Here is a 9,301-nt window from a genome sequence, read left to right as displayed (position 1 = left end):
CTGTACACACCGGCATACACATGCACAATGGAACACTTGTCTTATACAGTGTGCATTGCAGCGCCTAACATGCAATGGGTTGTGGGAAATAACTACGTCTGTTTCGCCTTGACTGACCCCGGTGCTCTTAAAGGGATCCTTTAATTCCATCTTAAAGGGATAGTTCACCTCTGTAAGAGTACATGAATATTAGTTACGCTACTGGTTAATGCTAGCCAACGTCCTTTTGAATTACTCTTAGGACACCGTAAAACCAACTTTAAAGATGCTTCAATCCAGGTTTCATTGTGACCGACGTCCGACAGGAAGCTGTAGCATATGCTTGAATATTGGTAACGCCAATGACTGTGATATTGGCCCTATCTAATCACAACTGTGCTATTCAAATGTTCAACAGAGAGTCTGTATACATTTTGAAAAACCAACAATATTTCAGTTCCGCATTGAGAGGTGAGAAATCCCTCTGCCGGGAAAAACGTAACCCAACTCCTTAACACAAACACAGGTTCTGAGGTTCCCCTCTCTCCCGTTCCCTCTCTCCCTCCCTCCTCTTACTTTAAACCAATAACTCAAGCAGGGCTGCCATCCAGATTTTCATCTTTATTTTCTCAAAAAGAGAAGCAGAGGAAAGCAGAGGAAAAGTAAGCAAGGACATTCTTTGGGCTCAGCAGTAGAGGAAGACTGTCCCCCTGTCCTGGAGCCAAGACCAGGCCAAATAAAATAGCTACGCTGCATTCGGAAATGACTAGGCAAACAGAAACAGCCATGAATCTGGGTTCCATGAATGTAAGGATTTCTCCATCCCATCCCCAGCGTCCAGAATGATTATAGAGCCCTTTTGTAGTTAAGGACATCTCCCAAATGGATTTCGCAGTGATGTGAATCAAAGACGATAGCTGTGACATACCGATACTAATACCAATACTGTTAATCTACTATTAGTTTTGCTTTCACAAACACTCCCAATCATATTCAGAATTGATATTGTATTTTCTATTTCCATCTTTATGTATTCTAAGGGTTTACTGTATCCTATGAACATGAACCGCCGTTTGCTTACTAAACACATCCATACATAACCATACCTTGAATGTCTAGAGATATTTTATGTACCTTCATTTTTTTTGTGAATTAAACAATATTATACAACTAAACGCGATATTAAATTATGTGTATTTCTTCCCCTCTGTCTCTCCCATGTCCCTCTCTCCCTGTCTCTCTCTTCCTGTCTCTCTCTCACATGTCCCTCTCTCCCTGTCTCTCTCTCCCTGTCTTTCTCTCACATGTCCCTCTCTCCCTGTCTCTCTCCCTGTCCCTCTCTCACTGTCTCTCTCTCTCCCTGTCTCTCTCTCTCCCTGTCTCTCTCTCACTGTCTCACTCTCCCTGTCTCTCTCTCTCTCCCTGTCTCTCTCTCACCTTGTCTCTCGCACTCCCTGTCTCTCTCTCCCTGTCTCTCTCTCTCCCTGTCTCTCTCTCTCCCTGTCTCTCTCTCCCTGTCTCTCTCTCCCTGTCTCTCTCTCCAACCTCCTCTGGCGACTGACTGAGACTGTGTGGAGGTGGTGGTGTTTGTACAGCTAGCCACAGAGGAGGAGAGTCAAAGATTACACCAACCACCGTGGAAATACAGAAGTGGGTGGTAATCACACTGGAGAGGAGGCAGAGGAGAACACACCACTGCCATACAGCTATTTAATAGAGATTTTTTTAACGAGTCTATGACAAAATAATGACACTATTTCATGATGTATTATCATTATGAATCTGTGTCTTTTACTGTGTGGGGTATTTTGTTGCATTAAACCATAATGACGACATACAGTAAAAGTTTCACAGATTGCTTGTATGATGACTTGAACATATGGAGTTACACATTCTACTATAGAAACATATCACGTTGTAAAATCAGAGCGCATCAAATGAATCCAGCTTATTTTAAATCTATGAATTATACCGGCAACATAAATAAATAGCATTGTGAGCGATCCTGCGTCCCTGTGAGAAGACGTGTCTGTGGGGTGTTAGCGCTGCTGTTATACAGTAGGTGTTGGGCCTGGAGCCAGTGGCAGGAGGTCGTGACAGCCATGCGCTGGCTGGGAAATCAGAGAGTGACTGACGCATTAGTTAGTGGAATTATCTGGATCACTCTGGCAATAGCTAAGGGTACAAGAGCTGCACCTCCAGGATTAGGTAATGGTATTATCAGCATGATTGTCGTATTAACACGGATAAATCCACGGATTCAGCACAAAGAATGGCCTTAAAATCCCGGCATTATCCTCCGAGATGAGATCCTGATATAGAAGAAATTAAAATGGGGAGGAAGGGAAACCTCTTGAGGTAAAGCTTTAAATTATAAGTCATCCTGTGTGTGTTTATTCCTCAGTAAACACATCTTAAATGACCCACGATTTTACGCCTGTCCCTTTTCTGCTTTTCCCCCCCGACACTGTTCTAAAAAAGAACAACATGCAGCTTCTGAATTATAGAGAAACTAAAGGAGATTAAACGCCTGGTTCCACAGAGAGTCTAAAGAGTTGTTGACTTTGATCTGTTCACATATAAGGTGCCTCCAGAAAGTATTCAGACCCTTTGACTTGTTCCACATTTTGTTACATCGCAGCCTTATTCTAAAATACGATTCAATCAATACAAATCCACAGCAATCTACACACAACATCCCATAATGACAAAGTGTAAACAGGTTTTTTGAGAATTTTGCAAATGTAAAAGCAAAACATCGATATCTTATTTACATAAGTATTCAGACACTTTGCAATGAGACTCGGAATTGAGCTTGATATGAGTCCACCTGTGGTAAATGCAATTAATTGGACATGATTTTGAAAGGCACACACCTGTCAAAGGAAAAACCAAGCCATGAGGTCGAAGGAATTGTCCATAGAGCTCAGAGACCGGCTTCTGTCGAGGCACAGATCTGGGGAAGGGAACCAAAACATTTTTGCAGCATTGAAGGTCCCCAAGAACACATTGGCCTCCATCATTCTTAAATTAAAGAAGTTTGGAACCACAAAGACTTCCTAGAGCTGCCTGCACGGCCAAACTGAACAATCGGAGGAGAAGGGCCTTGGTCAGGGAGGTGACCATGAACCCAATGGTCACTCTGGCGGAGCTCTAGAGTTCCTCTGTGGAGATGGGAGAACCTTCCAAAAGGACAACCATCGCTGCAGCACTCCACCAATCAGGCCTTTATGGTAGAGTGACCAGACGGACCAGTCACTCCTCAGTAAAAGGCCCATGACAGCCTGCTTGGAGTTTGCCAAAAGGCACCTAAAGACTCTCAGACCATCAGAAACCAGATGCTCTGGTCTGATGAAACTGAGATTGAACTCTTTGCCCTGAATGCCAAGCGTCACGCCTGGAGGAAACCTGGCACCATCCCTACAGTGAGGCATGGTGGTGGCAGCATCATGCTGTGGGGATGTTTTTCAGTGGCATAGACTGGGAGACTAGTCAGGGTTGAGGGAAAGATGAACGGAGCAAAGTACAAAGCAAAGATCCTTGATGAAAACCAGCTCCAGAGAGCTCAGGACCTTCGACTGGGGCGAAGGTTCACCTTCCAACAGGACAATGACCCTAAGCACACAGCCAAGACAACACAGGAGTGGCTTTGGGACAAGTCTCTGAATGTCCTTGAGTGGCCCAGCCAGAGCCCAGACTTGAACACGAACGAAGATCTCTGAAGAGACCTGAAAATAGTGCAGCAACGCTCCCCTTCCAACCTGACAGAGCTTGAGAGGATCTGCAGAGAAGAATGGGAGAAACTCCCCAAATATACAGTAGGTGTGCCAATCTTGTAGCATCATACCCAAGAAGACTTGAGTCTGTAATCGCTGACAAAGGAGCTTCAACAAAGTACTGAGTAAAGGGTCTGAATACTACTGTAAATGTGATACTTCAGTAAAAAAAAAAATAGAAATGTTTCTAGAAACCTGTTTTTGCTTTGTCATTATGCTGTATTGTGTGTAGATGGATGCGGGGAAAAATGATTTAATCAACTTTAAAATAATGCCGTAACCTAACAAAATGTGCAAAACGTCAAGGGGCCTGAATACTTTCTGAAGGCCCTGTAGATCAGTGTAGCGAGCAGCAGTTATACAGGGATACCTATGGCTGTGTATGGTTTGATGTATATGTCTAGTAGCTGTGTGCTGGTCTGTAGGACACCCTGTGGTGAGAGCACCCTGTGGTTAACGTACAGTAGCCCCATAAATATAAACCTGCACAAGGATCACTGTAAATGAGAAGACCAGAAAGGAGGGATAAACTCATTCTTCCTCAAAGTTCTATGAGTCTACCTTTCCCTTGTGATATACCCCCCTCCCCCCCTCTCCCTGAAAGGCTGTGTGAAGACAACTTGTGTAGCGGGTAGTGTAGTGAACCCGTACAGTCATGGTGTTGGAGGCCTATGCTTGACGGAGCAGGAGGGTACACTGGTGCCTGTTAGCAGGCAGCACGGTAGCAAGTCGCTAGCAACACTGCAGAGACACGCTGCAGGAGCTGTGCTGCCTGCATGTATAAATAGAAGTGAGTTATTTTCGTGTTACATATTTAGCTGCTGGTTATTCTAATGCAAATTGATGTGGTGGATCCGGGAGAGACAGAGAGGGGTGTTTTTGTTGCCTGGAATTAGTGTTGTGAGAGCGCCTTTTCTTCTCCCATTCTATCCCTCTCTTTCTCTCCTCCCCAAATTACTGCTATTAAGACAGGACTGGTGTGAGCCAAACGCAGGGCTCCACTTAATGTGATTTCCCAGAGTAGAGAAAGGAACAAGCTGCCCTGATTCATGGGCAACCTGGAGCGACTGAAGATGTCCACCTCCGTGTGGTGTTAACAAACGCAAATACTGTGTGTGTGTGTGTGTGTGTGTGTGTGTGTGTGTGTGTGTGTGTGTGTGTGTGTGTGTGTGTGTGTGTGTGTGTGTGTGTGTGTGTGTGTGTGTGTGTGTGTGTGTGTGTGTGTGTGTGTGTGTGTGTGTGTGTGTGAGAGAGAGAGTGTGGAGAATGAATGGATCAGCATCAAAGAGCCGTTATGATATATGACACCCTATTCTTAAAGTGGAGAGCTTGTCGTCACATTAACACAATGCTAATCCTGTGAATGGGCCTGCTTTAGAACAGACACATGCAAATGTATGTATTCTAATTGGAGCTAAACATCTTTTAGAGCCTTCCTGTGTGTGTGGATGGATGTAGCACTCCTACAGAGAGAGAAGGCTTACTGATCTCTCCTACAGTCCCTCTACTCTTTTCCCCAGACAACTGGTGGAAACAGAAGAGTGTGACACCAAGCTTCCCTCTGAAATGTCTGCCATGCCAGCTTTCAGCGCCCGCATTGGCCGGGATTAAGTTTGACAGGCTGGTTGAGTCCTGGCTATTGGCTGGGCTCCAGGGACGCTGTACAGGAAAGGCTGTATTCAACACCAAAGGAACCAGGAACATGGAAACAGAGCATTCTGTCGCCATGGACCGCACGGCCTCGACAACGGGCAGATTGGATTCAGCTGAGCTACTTCATATTTTTTTTGAATAAAAAAATAGAAAAATAATAACACAAGGAATAAATACACAATGTGTAACAATAACATGGCTATATACACAGGGTACCAGTACAGAGTCGATGTGCAGGGGTACGAGGACATTGAGGTAGATATGTACATATAGGTAGGGGTAAAGAGACAGATAGTAAACAGTAGCAGCAGCGTATGTGATGAGTCAAAAGAGTTAGTTAAATAGTTGACATATAGCTACCTGGACTAAATCTGTAACAGTCTTCTGGCTTGGGGGTAGAAGCTGTTAGGGTCCTGTTGGTTCCAGACTTAGTGCATCACATCTTGTTGTGTGGTAGCGGAGAGGACAGTCTATGACTTGGGTGGCTGGAGTCTTTGAAAATGTTTAGGGCCTCCCTCTGATACCGCCTGGTATAGAGGTCCTGTATGGCAGCTAGCCTGGCCCCAGTGATGTACCCTCTGTAGCGCCTTGTGGTTGGTTCCCAAACAGTTGCCATAGCAAGCGGTGATGCAGCCAGTCAAGATGCTCAATGGGGAAGCTGTATAACGTTTTGAGGATCTGAGGACTCATGCCAAATCTTTTCAGCCTCCTGAGGGGGAAGAGGTGTTTTCGTGCCACGATAATTCCTTAGTGATGTGGACACCAAGGAATTTGAAGCTCTCGACCTGCTCCACTACAGGCCCATCGATGTGGATGGGGGTGCGCTCGGCCCTCCGTTTCCTGTAGTCCACGATCAGCTCCTTTGTCTTGCTCACATTGAGGGAGATGTTGATGTCCTGGCACCACACTGCCAGGTCTCTGACCTCCTCCCTGTAGGCTGTCTAATCATCATTGGCGGGGAAGGGCAGTGTGGAATGCAATAGAGATTGCGTCGTCTGTGAATCTGTTGGGGCGGTATGAGAGGTGGAGTGGGTCCAGGGTGTTGATGTGAGCCACGACCAGCCTTTCAAAGAATTTCATGGCTACATATTTGAGTGCTACGGGGTGACAGCGATTATGGTGGTCTGCTTGAAACATGTAGGTATTATAGACTGGGTCAGGGAAGAGAGAGAGAGAGAGAGAGAGAGAGAGAGAGAGAGAGAGAAAAAACTCCCATATCTACTGGGTGAAATTCCACAGTGTGCCATCACAGCAGCAAGATTTGTGACCTGTTGCCACGAGAAAAGGGCAACCAGTGAAGAACAAACACCATTGTAAATACAACCCATATTTATGCGTATTTATTTTATCTTGTGTCCTTTAGCCATTTGTACATTGTTAGAACACTGTATATATATATAATATGACATTTGTAATGTCTTTACTGTTTTGAAACTTCTGTATGTGTAATGTTTACTGTTAATTTTTGTTGTTTTTCACTTTATATATTCACTTTGTATGTTGTCTACCTCACTTGCTTTGGCAATGTTAACACATGTTTCCCATGCCAATAAAGCCCTTGAATTGAATTGAATTGAATTGAGAGAGAGAGAGAGAGAGAGGGAGAGGGAGAGGGAGAGGGAATAGAGAGAATATCAGGCCTGGGAGCAGGCAGCCATCTGAAGAGGTGCTGAAAACCCAACATGATGGTGTTGACAGTAACACAAAGCCAGTGGATGAACTCTCAACACCAAACCAGGGTCTGACTGTGGCCTGGAGGAGACTGGAAGCTACTCTGAGTTATAGCTTAATACAACTCCTTCTGTCCATGTGAGCTCTCAGCCAATACCATGTTCCTTCAGACAGAGGCCCGGTCTAAAACCACATCATATAACTTAGTGCATTGTTTGACCAGAGCCAAAATAGTGCCCTCTATAGGGAATAGGGTTTTACTGGAGACAGCCAGACTGTAGATGACCTGCAAAAAGGCCTAGCTGCTGATCTTCCCTTGCAATCTCCCTTGTTTTCCTAGAGACTCTCAGAGCACAATGTTTCTGTGCTGTCCAGGTACTTCAGGGCTCCCGAGTGGTGCCGTGATCTAAGGCACTGCATCTCAGTGCTAGAGCTGTAACTACAGACCCTGGTTCAATCCTGGGCTGTATCACATCCAGGCGTGATTGGGAGTTCCATAGGGCGGCGCACAGCGTCGTCCAGGTTAGGGTTTGGCCAGGGGAGGCCGTCATTGTAAAAAAGTATTTGTTCTTAACTGACTTGCCTAGTTAATTAAAAAAACTAAAACTTCACCTCGTGCCTTTGATATCAAGTCACTGTGTTGTGATGCTGTTGTTTTTATTCAACACCAAAATGCGTTACTGACAGGCTCGCACTCGTTAGTGATGGCTTCATCCCTTCAAATCACTGTCACAACTAAGCATTAGAAACAGACAGCAAAGGGAGTCTCTGGGAACTACCGTAAGAACAGAACAGTGTGGATAATAAAGCTCCCATGGGCCGAAAACAGAAACACCATATCAATATCAAACCATATTGCTTTGTAGTTTTACTATCGTTATCTCTAAGATATTCTTAGTGAGTGGCTGTGGACACGGAGCCCTTCTCTACTAGACCAGTGGTGTAGCTAACCCTCATAGGGGAGGCAGTAGCAGCAGTGAGAGAGGCCAGTACTGTGGCCTTTTCCATAGAGCAAGGCATAATTCGACCGCAGGCGCTGCTGGCTGGCGATGGTCTGAGACAAATGACGGTTCAGGAGGAGCGGTCCCCAAGCACCGCTCTGGCTGGCCCCAGATCAGATGTGGCACTGGGGTTGGGGTACTTAGTGTACTTAGTGCCTGCAGTATGGAGCAGAGTGCTGTGTGGGCCATCTAGCTCACTGTTAGCCCCTAATAGGTCCCCAGACAGTGGGGCCTGACCTCTATGCACTGTGTTTCAGTGACTTGCTATCAAAGGCAGGATGTGAAGTACCTGGACAGCAAGCCCACGGCATCTATTACAGCTGAGCTGGGCCTTCCTGGATAGCTGTTTCCTTCCTTTCCTTCCTTCCTTCCTTCCTTCCTTCCTTCCTTCCTTCCTTCCTTCCTTCCTTCCTTCCTTCCTTCCTTCCTTCCTTCCTTCCTTCCTTCCTTCCTTTCTTCCTTCCTTACTTCCTTACTTACTTCCTTCCTTCTTTACTTCCTCCAGTGTAACAAACAGTCCCTGGGAGAGGGAGAGGGAGAGGGAGATGTCTGGCTCTTTTTCCATCTTCCCTCTTTTGACCTTTTTCTGCTAAACAAGATTCTAGAATTCAACTCGTTCCATAGCTAGCTAGAATTTTGTTCCAGAGAATTCCCATAACCGGCCGGGGGAAAAGACCAACAGAGCCTGTGAACTCAGCATTCATTCCATTATCAGCCTGCCTACATAGGGCACCAGCAGCTTATGCATGTCTGGCCGGCCGGCTCTAACATCCACCAGCTACCCACTGCCCATGCTAGGAAAGCACCTGCTGTTACTAAGAACACAGACCAGCCAGCCTTATCTATCCAGCAGATCAGAATACACAGGGATGTAGATTAGCCAAAATCTTCAGCTAAACAAACAAACAGGCAACGGTTCCTATTTCCCATTTGCTTGAAAACAGAAATCTCTTTCTAAGATTTCCCCACATCAGAAGGTGAACGGGGAAGCGAGTTTAGGGGTGGATTACGGGCGGCTTTTGAAACGACGTAAACTGGGGCACGGGTGTGTGTGTGATGCCTGCCGTTCTGGAGTCTGGCGCTGTTCCCCTTCGGTGGCATGCAGGCCTAATGATTCCTAATGCGGCTAAACATTATGGCGCCATGAAACCCGCTTTTCACTGGGGAGCGCTGCGCAAATCTTCCATCGCATGTTCCCTTTGTTGATTTTTGTGAGACAAC

This window comes from Oncorhynchus tshawytscha, unplaced genomic scaffold (genome assembly GCF_018296145.1).
Source record: "Oncorhynchus tshawytscha isolate Ot180627B unplaced genomic scaffold, Otsh_v2.0 Un_contig_2745_pilon_pilon, whole genome shotgun sequence".
NCBI classification, from domain to species: domain Eukaryota; kingdom Metazoa; phylum Chordata; class Actinopteri; order Salmoniformes; family Salmonidae; genus Oncorhynchus; species Oncorhynchus tshawytscha.
This window is presented reverse-complemented; position numbering follows the sequence as displayed.